We start from the raw sequence: 15,997 nt of genomic DNA, 5'->3' as shown, positions 1-15,997 counted from the left end.
GAGTTTCTGTCGGTCTCCTCTCCTTTTTTAAAGACGAAGCGGTATTTCTCGCCTTAGCCTTCCCTAGCGAAAAAAACAGCTAAAACCAGCCTAGGCTGGTTGGCTGGTTTTAGCTGGTCAGCAGGCTGGATTTAGAGGGGTTTTGGCCACTTTTCCAGCCTGGCCAAGCTGGTCTTAGCTGGTCAGGCTGGAAAACCAGCTAAAACCAGCCACTTCCAACTTAAACCAGCTAATACCAGCAAACCAGCCTAGGCTGGTTTTAGCTGTTTTTTTCATCAGGGTCAGTCATTTATTGCCTACATTTCAGTCACACAAAGAACAAAGTTACGGTAATGGCTTGTCCTTTTTCGGAGGATCCCATAGATGAGGAGGCTGTATTAATTCGAAGAGAATTACATTTACGTCGGGCAAGGATTTTTAGACCCAGAGTGGATTTTTTTGTCTTTTCCCCATACATTATTGTTTGAGCGTTACCGTGTTTCATCTCAATCAATTAAATATATCCACAATCTAATCCGTCCTTACATCACTAAACTCACCCATCGTGGCCGTGCTCTTACATCTGAGCAGATACTATGTGCAGCTTTACGTTCCTTTGCTAATAGACGGTGGGCTGAGGGTCCGTATCTGCTTTACTTACTAGGGGAACCTGGATTTGTAAAGTTGGGAAGGTCGTTTTATTCTCAACGATATGAAAAGTGTTGCCACTCCCATTTATTGCACATTTTCCCTGTAATCATAATGCGCGACCCGTAACTATGCAGGCAAACGCGGTTGCCTACTATATCAGTTGAGCCAATAGCGCGGCAAGATATTGACACTGGATTATTATTAACCAATCAGATGTAGTTTATTTGTAACAGCAGATATCTATATAAAATGTTTGTTTTGTACACTGTGTTGTTCAAACGTGTGTAAGCGTCTCGTTAGTGTCGTTTTAGTAGGGTAACGTTTCAGTTGGCGAACTAGTAGTAGACAGATCCGTTGTAGAATATCATATTTAACGGCTCTGACAGTAGCTATGAGGCGCCACTTAGGATTTAAATCAAACTTCGCTTATCAATACATACATAACACACGTGCATATACATCTATAAATTACTATTGGATGTTCAAAATACATATATGAAATACACGTGCACACTAAAATGAAATCCATACCAATACATATTATGTTAGTAATGAATGCATATACACTTGTGAATAACTTGCATATACATATAAACTTGACGCACGCATACACCTATAAACACTCGCACATACATATAAACTCGATGCGCGCATACATACAAAATAAAACGTGGATGCATGCTTTAGTTGTGTGTATATATAATGTATATGCGAGTGATTTCATATGTGGATGTGCGTGAACTTTTCAGTGCAAACGGAAGGCATTTCAGTGTAAAAGGAAGTCACTGGCATGAAGTTGGCTTGACGTTGGACGTTTGAAATTCACATTTTTAGGGACCGTCTCAAAATTACATGCGACATTGGTATAAACATTTCTAACGTCAATAGCATTAGAAGACAATGACTTGCCAACTGTACACTGTTCACCCAGGTCTCATGTATGATGCACACTTTTTAGATTTTTTAGATTTATGACAATAAACTGTTAAACCATTTGCAAATATTGCTATGTATTTCACTACTGTATGGGATCATACACAAAATATGACAATAGTTAAATTGCAACTAAAAATGATGATGCAAAATATCTTATTATATCAAACATGTTTATTTGTATTCATTTTATTTCCCTCGGCTTCCAACAAGACTCTTTTTTTTTTTTTTTTATTGGCCTTTGACTTCTTTTTTGGTAATTGTAGGGAACTGTACAAATTCTAATATTCTAACCAATATTCAAACCGGAGAGCTAAGAGCTCTAACGTTAGTTAGAATTGTATGTAATAGAAATAAGATTACAACTATCAAAGAACATAAACTTCATATAAAAGAAACAAGATTATAAGTATAACTATCAAAGAACATAGGCTATCAAACAGAGCAGAGTTATAATGTACATAAACGTGTCATACAGATTTACTTCTGCAGGAGTAGCCAACACACAAACACACCACTCCCCACATGTGCACATGCATACACACATGTGCCCTAGTCATCATCTTCAAGTGACTTATTGTCACAGTTAACACACTGACAGAGGTTTGCACATGGCAGCTCATGCAGTTTACATGTGCATCTACCCTTAACACAATTAGTTTTTTTACACGAGCAGTGCACAAGTTCCAGTATGGCCTCTGGAGCTGGCGGAAGTGTCATCCAGTCCACTCCGTAGAAATCTCCTACCATCTTCCAGCCATGATTTACAGAAGGAGGAATGTCTGGCATGCACTCAAGACTCCTTCTGTGTACTGCAGCCTGATAGCTTGCCCGCTGGATGTGTTTATGCAAGGAGTCTTTGTTTGGAGGCAAGTCTCTATCAGAACATTTACCTGATTTGAACAGTTTAGCCCTTGCAATATTGACATCTTAGCAGTCCTTCTGATCATATAGATCACACATGTAAGCAAGCTACTAGAGCCTCACATAGTTCTGGTGATGGGGTGAAACTTGTTCCTAGTTCCCTAAACATAATGATGTATTCTGTTTTTGAACTTAGTTTTTTGTATGCTTTTGCTTTCCCAACCTTATGCAGAGCGCACACTGTGTCACATCCAGAAAAGGCATGAAGACCATCGCATTTGTCTTCGCCAAGATGGGCTTGTAGCTTGGTAATGTCAGTAATGCGTGTGTTTCTCCCCTTGGCTGTATGGAAATGGAGGTGGCCATCAATGTGGCTGCAGAAAGCTAGAGCCAGCACAAAGACATCGGTGTCTGGGCTCTTGAATACCAGGTCATGGCTGTTTTTGGCTGCATGGGCTGCATGCAGTATCATTCTGGTGTCTGCCTTCTCTTGATTTGTCTCTAGGTCTTTGAGTTCCTGTATCTCAAGGTCAGTATAGCTCACATTGATCTTAATTGAGTGACACTTGCTTCCATGTGCAACAATGATGGTTATGTTGTCAATTATATTTTTGGCAGATGAGCTCCAATGTTGGAAGAAATACTCCAGTAAGTTTTCTTTTTTTGGCCACATGCCAGGAATTTTTTCCACTGCTTTGTTTTTTTTTGGTCATCTCCATATATTTTGATTTTTTGGTAGCCCTGTTCTACACGCAGACTACGCTCAGCGTTTTTGATGCTCAGGTCGCTGTATGTGTCGCATACAAAATGAAGCTCTGTTGACTTGGTTGCCTTACCTGAGTGAACTAATGTCCTCAGTACATGATCAGCATTCAACCCAAATGTTGGCTGTGGCTTTAGTTGTTGCACCAGAGCCATAGCATCCCATATCCAAACTGAGCCATCAGGAATGTCACTCACTGTTGCAGGCGGGTTGATCTCATCGAGCAAGATGTGCATCAGCTTAGCTTTGTTGGTTTTGACCAGAGAGCCATCAAAGTTGGAAATTGACTGTGGAAAAGGACCTAAACTGTAAGTTAGCATTTCATCGATGTTAATTTGCCTAACGCTGCTCACAACAATTACCCTTGCAAACAAGTTGCGATGTGATGTTAGGGTGATTTATTTCCCTCTAATTTTCGTGACTGTACTTTGTCCAGTGTCTTTATAGGGTCATGGAATGATGCTTTGCCATTGACAATCCTTTTTTCACAGAATTCAGTGAGTGCCTTAACGCCTCTTTGTTTAGCCCCTAGTAAATCTGTGGCATCAGCCTGATCTCTCAGCATTCTGGTGTTGTCTAGCACCAAGTTAAGATGTCCTACCGGGCACTTTCCTGCCATTGTTTTGCATTCCAAAGTGACTGCTGCCCGCTCATGTTGTGTTAGGGTCCAGCGGTGAACTGCACTCTTGTTCAGAGAGAACCCACTGATGCCTCCCTTTGTCTTTGAGTCCCGATTGGCTTGAGTTTTGCTCAATGACTTTGCAAAATTTCCGCTTTCCTCTTGTGTATGTTGAAAGATTCAATGGAGGAGGATGAACAGACTGCTCTCATGTTCTCTGTCTGGGTAATGTGTCTGGTAAGGATGCTGTATAACTATTTATGGCTTTCTGAATTATTATACCATTGGTGTTATGTGTTGTCCCTTTACCTGAAAGAGTCTCTTCTCCAAAGTCATTATTATCCCAGACAAGAGTCACAGGCACATCAGCACTGATTTTTTCAAGGATGTATATTTCTCCTCTCTCCATTTGTAGGTGAGCAAGGGCAGTATCATGCTCGAGGACCTGGGAATTGGATGAGCAGTGACCCAGACCATTTAACAACCCTATAAGCTGTGCAGAGCCGGTCATATGCCGAACTGCCATTGCAAGTGAGCACTGTTTTGGCATGAGCCACCGTCCTCTGGTTGCCAGGGTAATAATAATGTCATGACAAGTGGACACTATCTTTCTGCTGTCCTCTGAAGTGACATCAACACGTTCATCTGATGGTTGTGATGACATTCCTGATATCCATGCAATGAAGTTAAAAAGTTTGTTAGGCACTATACACTCATGGCATTTTCCAGTGTGAGATCACCTGCTGTAGGAGGCCATGGAATCTTTGGGGATCTTTTTGATGTCTTTTGGATTATTTCTTTAAGTGTCATTGCTGCATGATATAACACCCGAGAATCATCCGTGTTGATGGTGGCATTTTCAATATCTTCTTGACTTGTCATATCTTCTTCACTTTCTTCAGATGAGGAGGAAGCAGAGGAGACGGCAACTTCATGCACAATCTCGTCAGCTGACAGATTGTCCACATATACAAGGTAGGTTGTGGATGCCTTCAGGAATTTCAAGAAGGGATGAGACTTGTGAAGTCTTGCCTTTAGTGAGTGTGCCTTATAAGCTGCGATGTTCACTCCCTCTGTTTCTTCCACAGTTTTTTTGAAAAGCAAATTCAGCTTTGACAGTCAAAGCACTTCACGTTGTTTTAACAGCCTCTCCTCAATGACTGTTTTGCAGAAGTGCTTGTATCCATTTTCATATATGTTTGTTTCTGTTCTCTCAATTTTGTGTGTGGTCAGGTACCGGGTATAAACCTGATAGCAGGTGAAGTGATACCGTGCTTCACTAGCAACCAAGTCCCTGTCTTGGATATGGAAAAGGAGAGACTCATCCCTTCTCCCTTCAGCGGCAAGTAGCAATTTCCCAGCATGGAGTGTTTCACACTGTGTTAGCATTTCTTTTACCCTTTTCCTGCTGTGTGTCTGAACCTTGTACTTCTCATGTTTGCAAATAATGCATTGCACTGGAAGCAGGTGTGGGGCCCGCTTGGACGTGTAGAGATCCCGTGCGTAAGATCTCAGAGCCCGTGTTTTAACTGGAGATGCCTCACCATCCTCTGCCTCTACCACTAAAAGTGCAAAACAATAGATTTAGGTTCTGCACCCTCCCTTACATTACTGATTAAAGAAAAAAATATTTCCTTCATATCTTTCTGTCAGGATGTCACCTCAACCACACACTAGAGTCACACCCTCAGAAGAACCTCCCACTCGTTCAGGATCACCTGAGTACTAATTACTAGCACCTGACTTCACTTACCACACCCTATATATACGCACTGCATTCAGTCACTCACCATCTGGTCTACGGATCACACCCCTTGCTATGCTGCTCCTCTGGATCCTGTTTGGACTCTGTTTCACTCCTCTGTGCCGGCTTACCACATTACCATTACCATTACCTAGTGATGGGAAAATGAAGCTTCTCGAAGCACCGGGGCTTTCCCATCAACTGTATCATAAAAAGGTTCGTTACTCGAAGCTTTTCAACATGTTGCACACTAATGACATCTTGTGGACAAAGGTGGAAAAAGTTGCTTTCACGTCCCAGATCTTAAAGCGATTTTGGACAGTTTCATCAAACACATCAAATTGTGCTATGTCAGAAAAACAGTAATTTTACTCGAATTGATCTGTAAATAAACGTTTTAATAAAATGATACAAGTATAAGCATGGTTCATGTAGGCATATATGTTCAAAGTAAATTAAGAATAATTTTGACTAATATTAGTATTAACTAGATAAAAAGTTTGTTAGCAAACTTTAAGTTGGCTTGAGAAAGCCTAGCCAGTAAGTTTTAAGTAGTTTTAAAAGCTTTTAGTTTAAATAAAGTTTAAAGGTTTTCAGTTTGAAATAGTTTTAGTTTGATTAATAAAGTTTGAAGATAGATAGGCTAGATAGATATAAATAGTTTGAAAATAGATTGATTTATAGATATAAATAGTTAGAATATATAAATAGTTTGAATGTGAATAGATGCTAAGGTGTTGCTATGCGGTTGCTAAGGTACCCACGGTGGTTGCTAAGGTGTTGCTATGCGGTTGCTAGCATTATTTAAGCAAGACTAGCAAGTCGTTAACATGATTTTTAGCATGACTAGCAAGTCGCTAGCATGATTCTAGCATGACTAGCAAGTCGCTAGCATGATTTTAGCAAGACTAACAAGTCGCTAGCATGATTTTAGCAAGACTAGCAAGTCGCTAGCATTATTTAAGCAAGACTAGCAAGTCGCTAACATGATTTTTAGCATGACTAGCAAGTCGCTAGCATGATTTTACCATGACTAACAAGTCGCTAGCATGATTTTAGCATGACTAGCAAGTCGCTAGCATGATTTTAGCACGACTAGCAAGTCGCTAGCATGATTTTAGCATGACTATCAAGTCGCTAGCATGATTTTATCATTATTTTAGCATGACTAGCAAGTCGCTAGCATGATTTTAGCATGACTAGCAAGTCGCTAGCATGATTTTAGCATGACTAGCAAGTCGTTAACATGATTATAGCATGACTAGCAAGTCGTTGGCATGATTTTAGCAAGACTAGCAAGTCGTTAGCATGATTTTAAACATGACTAGCAAGTCGCTAGCCTGATTTTAGCATGACTAGCAAGTCGCTAGCATGATTTTACCACGACTAGCAAGTTGCTAACATGATTTTAGCATGACTAGCAAGTCGCTAGCATGATTTTAGCATTACTTTAGCATGACTAGCAAAGTCGCTAGCATGATTCTAGCATGACTAGCAAGTCGTTAACATGATTATAGCATGACTAGCAAGTCGTTGGCATGATTTTAGCAAGACTAGCAAGTCGTTAGCATGATTTTAAACATGACTAGCAAGTCGCTAGCATTATTTTAGCATGACTAGCAAGTCGCTAGCATGATTTTACCACGACTAGCAAGTCGCTAACATGATTTTAGCATGACTAGCAAGTCGCTAGCATGATTTTAGCATTACTTTAGCATGACTAGCAAAGTCGCTAGCATGATTCTAGCATGACTAGCAAGTCGCTAGCATGATTTTACCACGACTAGCAAGTCGCTAACATGATTTTAGCATGACTAGCAAGTCGCTAGCATGATTTTAGCATTACTTTAGCATGACTAGCAAAGTCGCTAGCATGATTCTAGCATGACTAGCAAGTCGCTAGCATGATTTTAGCACGACTAGCAAGTCTCTAGCATGATTTTAGCACGACTATCAAGTCGCTAGCATGATTTTAGCATGACTAGCAAGTCGCTAGCATTATTTTAGCATTACCAGCAAGTCGCTAGCATGATTCTAGCAAGACTAGCAAGTCGCTAGCATGATTTTAAACATGACTAGCAAGTCGCTAGCCTGATTTTAGCATGACTAGCAAGTCGCTAGCATGATTTTAACATGACTAGCAAGTCGCTAGCATGATTTTATCATTATTTTAACATGACTAGCAAGTCGCTAGCATGATTTTAGCATGACTAGCAAGTCGCTAGCATGATTTTACCACGACTAGCAAGTCGCTAGCATGATTTTAGCATGACTAGCAAGTCGCTAGCATGATTTTAGCATGACTAGCAAGTCGCTAGCATGATTTTAGCAAGACTAGCAAGTCGCTAGCATGATTTTAAACATGACTAGCAAGTCGCTAGCATGATTTTAGCATGACTATCAAGTCGCTAGCATGATTTTATCATTATTTTAGCATGACTAGCAAGTCGCTATCATGATTTTAGCATGACTAGCAAGTCGTTAACATGATTATAGCATGACTAGCAAGTCGTTGGCATGATTTTAGCAAGACTAGCAAGTCGCTAGCATGATTTTAGCAAGACTAGCAAGTCGCTAGCATGATTTTAAACATGACTAGCAAGTCGCTAGCATGATTTTAGCATGACTATCAAGTCGCTAGCATGATTTTATCATTATTTTAGCATGACTAGCAAGTCGCTAGCATGATTTTAGCATTATTTTAACATGACTAGCAAGTCGCTAGCATGATTTTAGCACGACTAGCAAGTCTCTAGCATGATTTTAGCACGACTAGCAAGTCGCTAGCATTATTTTAGCATGACTAGCAAGTCGCTAGCATGATTTTACCACGACTAGCAAGTCGCTAACATGATTTTAGCATGACTAGGAAGTCGCTAGCATGATTTTAGCATTACTTTAGCATGACTAGCAAAGTCGCTAGCATGATTCTAGCATGACTAGCAAGTCGCTAGCATGATTTTAGCACGACTAGCAAGTCTCTAGCATGATTTTAGCACGACTAGCAAGTCGCTAGCATGATTTTAGCATGACTAGCAAGTCGCTAGCATTATTTTAGCATGACCAGCAAGTCGCTAGCATGATTCTAGCAAGACTAGCAAGTCGTTAGCATGATTTTAAACATGACTAGCAAGTCGCTAGCCTGATTTTAGCATGACTAGCAAGTCATTAGCATGATTTTAGCATGACTAGCAAGTCGCTAGCATGATTTTAACATGACTAGCAAGTCGCTAGCATGATTTTAACATGACTAGCAAGTCGCTACCATGATTTTAGCACGACTAGCAAGTCGCTAGCATGATTTTAGCATGACTAGCAAGTCGCTACCATGATTTTAGCATTATTTTAGCATGACTAGCAAAGTCGCTAGCATGATTCTAGCATGACTAGCATGATTTTAGCATGACTAGCAAGTCGCTAGCATGATTTTAGCAAGACTAGCAAGTCGCTAGCATGATTTTAAACATGACTAGCAAGTCGCTAGCCTGATTTTAGCATGACTAGCAAGTCGCTAGCATGATTTTAACATGACTAGCAAGTCGCTAGCATGATTTTATCATTATTTTAACATGACTAGCAAGTCGCTAGCATGATTTTAGCATTATTTTAGCATGACTAGCAAGTCGCTAGCATGATTTTAGCATGACTAGCAAGTCGCTAGCATGATTTTAGCATGACTAGCAAGTCGCTAGCATGATTTTAGCACGACTAGCAAGTCACTAGCATGATTTTAGCACGACTAGCAAGTCGCTAGCATGATTTTAGCATGACTAGCAAGTCGCTAGCATGATTCTGGCATGACTAGCAATTCGCTAGCATGATTTTAGCATGACTAACAAGTCGCTAGCATTATTTTAGCATGACTAGCAAGTCGCTAGCATGATTTTAGCACGACTAGCAAGTCACTAGCATCATTTTTCCATGACTAGCAAGTCGCTAGCATGATTTTAGCATGACTAGCAAGTCGCTAGCATTATTTTAGCATGACTAGCAAGTCGCTAGCATGATTCTAGCATGACTAGCAAGTCGCTAGCATTATTTTAGCATGACTAGCAAGTCGCTAGCATGATTCTAGCATGACTAGCAAGTCGCTAGCATTATTTTAGCATGACTAGCAAGTCGCTAGCATGATTCTAGCATGACTAGCAAGTCGCTAGCATGATTTTAGCATGACTAACAAGTCGCTAGCATGATTTTAGCATGACTAGCAAGTCGCTAGCATGATTTTAGCATGACTAGCAAGTCGCTAGCATGATTTTAGCACGACTAGCAAGTCACTAGCATGATTTTAGCATGACTAGCAAGTCGCTAGCATTATTTTAGCATGACTAGCAAGTCGCTAGCATGATTCTGGCATGACTAGCAATTCGCTAGCATGATTTTAGCATGACTAACAAGTCGCTAGCATTATTTTAGCATGACTAGCAAGTCGCTAGCATGATTTTAGCACGACTAGCAAGTCGCTAGCATGATTTTAGCATGACTAGCAAGTCGCTAGCATGATTCTGGCATGACTAGCAATTCGCTAGCATGATTTTAGCATGACTAACAAGTCGCTAGCATTATTTTAGCATGACTAGCAAGTCGCTAGCATGATTTTAGCACGACTAGCAAGTCACTAGCATGATTTTACCATGACTAGCAAGTCGCTAGCATGATTTTAGCATGACTAGTAAGATAGATAGATAGATAAGGTTTGAAGATAGATAGATAAGGTTTGAAGATAGATAGATAGATAGATAGATAGATAGATAAGGTTTGAAGATAGATAGATAGATAGATAGATAGATAGATAGATAAGGTTTGAAGATAGATAGATAGACAGATAGACAGATAGATAGATAGATAGATAGACAGATAGATAGATAAGGTTTGAAGATAGATAGATAGATAGATAGATAGATAGATAGATAGATAGATAGATAGATAGATAGATAGATAGATAGATAAGGTTTGAAGATAGATAGATAGACAGATAGACAGATAGATAGATAGATAGACAGATAGATAGATAAGGTTTGAAGATAGATAGATAGATAGATAGATAGATAGATAGATAGATAGATAGACAGATAGATAGATAGATAGATAGACAGATAGATAGATAAGGTTTGAAGATAGATAGATAGATAGATAGATAGATAGATAGATAGATAGATAGATAGATAGATAGATAGATAGATAAGGTTTGAAGATAGACAGATAGATAGATAAGGTTTGAAGATAGATAGATAGATAGATAGATAGATAGATAGATAGATAGATAGATAGATAAGGTTTGAAGATAGATAGATAGATAGATAAGGTTTGAAGATAGATAGATAGACAGATAGACAGATAGATAGATAGATAGACAGATAGATAGATAAGGTTTGAAGATAGATAGATAGATAGATAGATAGATAGATAGATAGATAGATAGATAGATAGATAGATAGATAGATAGATAGACAGATAGATAGATAAGGTTTGAAGATAGATAGATAGAGATAGATAGATAGAGATAGATAGATAGATAGATAGATAGATAGATAGATAGATAGATAGATAGATAGATAGATAGACAGATAGATAGATAGATAGACAGATAGATAGATAAGGTTTGAAGATAGATAGATAGAGATAGATAGATAGATAGATAGATAGATAGATAGATAAGGTTTGAAGATAGATAGATAGATAGATAGATAGATAGATAGACAGATAGATAGATAGATAAGGTTTGAAGATAGCTAGATATAGATAGATAGATAGATAGACAGATAGATAGATAAGGTTTGAAGATAGATAGATAGATAGATAGATCGATAGATAGATAGATGGATAGATTAAAGCTTAATTGAGTATCAATGGCTTCTAGCAGTTTACATTAAACATAGTTCAAACAGACATGGACTTTTGGTCAATGAAAGTCTATGGGACCTTTTTATGATTTTTAATATTAATTTTTAAGAAAACCATAACTCAAAACAGTCTGAAAAGATATAGCAATCTAAGTCTGAACAGTATGAAGATCTGACCCGAGTTTGGAGTATGTAGCTTGAACGGTCTAGGAGGAGTAGGAGTCCAAAAATTTTCCGCTCAGAAAAAGAAGAAGAAGAAGAAGAAGAAGAAGAAGAATAAGTTTAAATAGGATTTCAGTAAGTTGGCTTTCCCAAGCCAACTTAATTAGAAGTGCTTGTGAAGCAAGGATAACTACAAAATGAATATGCACAAAACTACACATGCACATGTATTCGTATTATGATTTATTCTTAACAAAAAGTGAATGACACTTGATACTTGCACAAGGGGTTAGCGTTATTTGAATCAGAATATGAAGCAGTCACGTGGTTGTGTGCGAAAACGAAGCTTCGGATGTCACAGGTCACGTGGTTATGGCAAAACGAATCAAGCTCCGGTACAGTGCTTCACTGTGAGATGTTTCGTTTTTTTTATACAAGCTTCGAAGCCAAACGTCACATCACTACCATTACCCAAGGACTGTTCAGATAAGACTATCCATCTTTCAAATCAACATTGCAATTGCCTGAAACTTACCTGCTGTTTTAATAAACTTACCTCATTTTTATATACACTTACCTCCGTCTCTGCATCCGTCTGTGTGTGTGACACTATCCTTCTTTCTAACCTTTCTATATTTCTTTCTCTATTCTTTCTTTCGACCTATCTATCGAACTGTATTGCCTTAACTTTCGGGCTAGGCCTTTTCAAGCCAATGTAAAATTTGCCAACAGATTTCATGTAGTTTTTTGTACTAATTTTATATTGTTACTGCAACTACACTGCACATATCTGTACTGTATATGTTGTTCATACTGTATATCTATTCTCCTCTTATATATAATTTAATTTATATTATTTTAAACCATACTATATTAACTGTATACTGTGAAATACTATTACAATTTAAAATAATAGTTTTCTGATGCAAAGCTGAATTTTCAGCATCATTACTCCAGTCTTCAGTGTCACATGTGACATCCAGTCTATCACACGATCCTTTACAAATCATTCTAATATTCTGATTTATTATGAGTGTTGGAAACAGTTCTGCTGCCTAATATATTTGATGAATAAGAGGTTAAAAAGAACTGCATTTATTCAAAATAATAAATAATAAATTCTAATATAAATCTTTATCACTTTTTATCAATTTAACACATCCTTGCTGAATAAAAGTATTGATTTTTATAGCAGCAGAACTGTTTCCAACTTTGATAACGAATCATATTGGAATGATTTCTAAATGATCATGTGATAATGATCCCAAAAATTCAGCTTTAAATCACAGAAATAATTTAAAGTATAATACATTGAAAATCAATAATTTTACATTTTAATAATATATAACAATGTTACTTTTTTTTCTGTATTTGTTTTTATCAAATAAATGCAGGCTTGATGAGCAGAAGAAACTTCTTTCAAAAAAATTAAAAATGGTAATGTTTCCAAACTTTAGACCTGTACTGTATGTCTAATACTGCACCGCCTGTCTATACAATATAATACCAACCTTCCTTTGCAGTTTCTTCAACTAATACTGCATTCTCTCTTCTCCTTTGTGCTAGTTTTATCTTCGTGATATTTGTGAAATGGCTGTAGCACTCCCTGTGGTAGCCAGTGTTATCTGGTTTGACTAACTGGTTTGTAGGTTCATGGCTTTGTAACTTGTATGCCTGTACTGCCTCTTCTGCAATGATACCTTCTCTGCCCTCAAGGTCTTTCCAGAGAAACACTGATTTAATACATTTCTCCCAACTTATGTCTATGAAGGGAATGGTGGGTCCACCACTTGCCTCAAATATATGCATACAGCACTTCATGTTTTACCATTTCTTCCAAGTAAACATGGGCCGTATTGTCTGTCTCGTTTTTTCATAACGTTGTGTTTCCAAGGGATACCATTGTCAAATGTGTTAAATCAGAAGGGTGTATTAATTAAAGATTACAAAGAAATGACAGGACCTCGTATGACAAAAGGTGATTACATAAAATGAAAACAGTACAAATGGATAACGTTACCTCTACGTACTCATTTTGTGTCAAACTGAATATGTAGCAAAATTAGGTAAAATAGTTCTTATCTTAAATAGCACAATCTTAAATCCTGGGTGCGAAGTGCGCCAGTGTGTTCACAAACACGTCACCAACACAGACACTTTCCATGCACGCTATTGGATGAAGGCATCAAATACGTCATGCAGGTCAGACCCCGCACGTAGTTGCTTGCTCTATTCGCCGGGAAAATGGAGAAAGTTACCGATATTATAGTAATGGACAAAGTGTGTGAGTGGCAACAATTTTTATTTACTTTGTTGAAAAGCGTAGCGGTTACATATAAAAAAAAAACTGGGTTATCCCTCACCACAGATCGTTTTAAAACACGAAATCACTCGCCCACCGTCTATAATGGAAGATTTCTGTGCAATATTGGGGATGCGGTGCATATTAGTAAGGCCACTGTATGCAGAGCTGTACGGAAACTGTGCCTCACTCTGAAAAGCTTTCTGCACATTTTTGTAGCGTTTCCTGGCCTCAAACCCCTGGGAGTCATCAAAGAGAAATTTTACAGAATTGCTTCAGTTCAAATATATTTTAATATGAAAAATATGTATGTTGTTAATAACATTTTGCTGCGACCTCTGACTATATAAAATTACCTTCAGGATTTCCCAGTGTGGTTGGATGCATTGATGGCTCACATATATTTTGAGGCCAAGGGGCCCGGTTCTGTTCATGACTCACAAATATATCGTGAGTCTACCCTAAGCAACAGACTGCAAAATGGTAAGTAAATGTATGTACTACCCACTTGGGCACTTCAATGCAGCGCTGCTAACCCCTTACCCAGAACCTGAACAAGGCCCACAGCAGCGTTTCAATGTGGCACACAGTAAAACTAGAGGCAGGGTGGAAATGACTATAGGTCTGTTGAAAGCACATTTCCAGTGCCTGCGACATCATTGTGACACGTGTAGTTCTCCATAACATCTTGAGAGCTTCTGCCTTCTTTCTGTTGGCTGAAAAGACGTCAACTGAAAAAAAGCACTGTATGAAAACAGCATTAGGCATGTATTGCCAGTTACGTAATAAATGTCATTTGTAAAAAAAAAAAAAAAAAAAAAAACTACATTCATGACATGCTCAAACCTTACCTGGTTGAATTATGTTTTTATATTTCATGTAGGATTGCACCTACATGAAAATTACAATTAGATTCAATACCATAGTTTTTAAGTTTTACCTTTGATATTACTGCAAAAAACAAATAATTAGCTTAAATTAACTGACCTTCAACAGGGACATGTATTGTAACTAGATTAATGGGATTATTATTCATTGGCATGGTGACTGGTAATATCTGCGGTCCTTTGATAATGCCTTTTTATAGCCGCGGTGTGCATGCTTAACTCTGAATTAGTCTACCCAGAGTTGATTGACCTTACTCAGATCAGCTGTTCTCAAACCGAAAACTCTTGAGTTTTTAATATCTTGGTAAGTCAACTCAGAGTTCAAGTTTAAACTCTGAGTTAGTTGAACCTTACTCAAACAGGCCCATGGAGCGACCAATCACAAAGCTGTGCATACTATTAAAGTATTTAATCTCATTATTATCATTTCATTCAGATTAATTCCGTAGCTCCTTTTGTAAATATTTATGTAAATGCTTTATTAATCTTAAAGCCTTTTGGGGTCGGATATGTAGGAGGTAAAATGCAGTATGTTTCATTTGAGGATAATGTGTTATTTGTGTTGACCCCATCTAGTGGCTCAGGTGGAGATGCAAGGCCTCTGAGATAAAAGACCTATGATGTCAACTGAGGGAAGCAGGAAGTGACAGTCTTTGACCTCAAGGTCTGACTCCACATGTTGACTCTGTCTCCAATCCACTTTATATCTTTGTAATTCTTTACTTTATTGAGATTTTGATTTTCACCTTTTCATCTAATAAATGCTACCTCAAATAACTATGTGGACAATGGATTTTGTTGTGAGCGTCATGCCTTTTTTGTCTAGCCACCAAAGTGGATGCTTAGCCACTACGACCTTTTTAAATGTTGATGTGTGCATTCATCAGTGTATGTGTATCAAATACAACCAGTTCTGCAATCCACACAATCTTTCAAAAGTTGTTAAACAACAAAATGTCCTTCAGTGTCTATTAATTCCTTTGTTGGTAACAGTCCTAGCGCATGACGGTTCTCAAAACTTCCGAGTTCAAAGTTCTCAATCAGACAGGAAATCCAGGAAATCTAAATGGGTGGCTCGCCATCAAACATTCAACAGTAGCAACAACAGAAAACCAGCGTTGTGGAAAGACCCTACCAAGATATACATGGATCTTTTTTAATGAAGCAGAGAGATGAGCAATCTGTGCTGTTCCACAGCAATCTCCTGACAATATATTTAATAGTGATGGGTCGTTCTTGAACGATTCGTT

The sequence above is a fragment of the Garra rufa genome, chromosome 1, assembly GCF_049309525.1.
Source record: "Garra rufa chromosome 1, GarRuf1.0, whole genome shotgun sequence".
NCBI classification, from domain to species: Eukaryota; Metazoa; Chordata; class Actinopteri; order Cypriniformes; family Cyprinidae; genus Garra; species Garra rufa.
This window is presented reverse-complemented; position numbering follows the sequence as displayed.